The sequence below is a fragment of the Sinocyclocheilus grahami genome, unplaced genomic scaffold (assembly GCF_001515645.1).
Source record: "Sinocyclocheilus grahami isolate Dianchi unplaced genomic scaffold, SAMN03320097.WGS_v1.1 scaffold16155.1, whole genome shotgun sequence".
Lineage (NCBI taxonomy): Eukaryota > Metazoa > Chordata > Actinopteri > Cypriniformes > Cyprinidae > Sinocyclocheilus > Sinocyclocheilus grahami.
In genome coordinates, this window is record NW_015516014.1 from 1,838 (window position 1) to 2,882 (window position 1,045).

The following is a 1,045-nucleotide window of genomic DNA, read 5'->3' on the forward strand; positions in this document are numbered from 1 at the left end:
TGTTTCCTCATCTGAACAATTTGGATAAATTTAGCATCACATCACTTGCTCATCCACAATTGATCCTCTACAGCAAATGGGTGCCGTCAGAATGAGATTCCAAAAAGCTGATAAAAACATAATAATCCATAACTAAGTTTACATTTTATTTTAGATGTACTTTATTCACCCTGAGAGGAACATTCAGGTACAATCTGCTTGAAGATGCTGTAATTTTAATACAATGCAAGCTTTATTCTGTGGCTAAATGTTGCAGCATAAAAATAATGAAGTGGCATAGTATATTGAGAAGAAGGAACATGTATTTTACAAATGCTCATGACTGCTTTTGGGTAATATGTTATATTTCTGATTATAAAATTCAGATGTTTAAAACATTTCCATTAATGTGCATATATTCATTCACTGAGAGAAACACTAGGTTAAAGAGATAGTTCACCCAAAAATGAAAACTCTGTCAACATTCCACATACTATGGAAGTCAATGGGGACCAGAACCTGTTTAGTTACCCACATTCTTCAAAATATCTGCGTTTGTGTTCAGTAGAAGAAAGAAAGTCATACAGGCTTGGAACAACTTTAGGCTGAGTAAAGAAAACATGCCGCATGTAAAACTGAATGTTGTGTAATAAATATAAATATCCACTGGCATTTCATGGACCGTAATCAACATTGAAACTCATATGCAGCCTTGGTTGTCAGAAAAAAATGGCTACTTCTTAAATATCACAGCAAATATTCTTTAACGGAAGTTTTGAGATCACAGTTCAATCAAAATACTGGTAAACAGATAAAACCTCATTGATGCCCAAAACAATGTTCTAATCAAATAATAACAGACATACAAAGTCTCTAATGCTTTAAAATAAATGAATCAATAAATGCTGAGCAATAGCACATACTATAAGGGTACAGGACGTACAATATGTTAGTTAGTTGTTATATTAGCTTCTCTGAAAGAATTATGTTCTATAAACAGACGTGGCATTAGTGCACTTGAATATACAGAATAAACCATTCTCCAGCGTAAATGTCCTCATGAAGC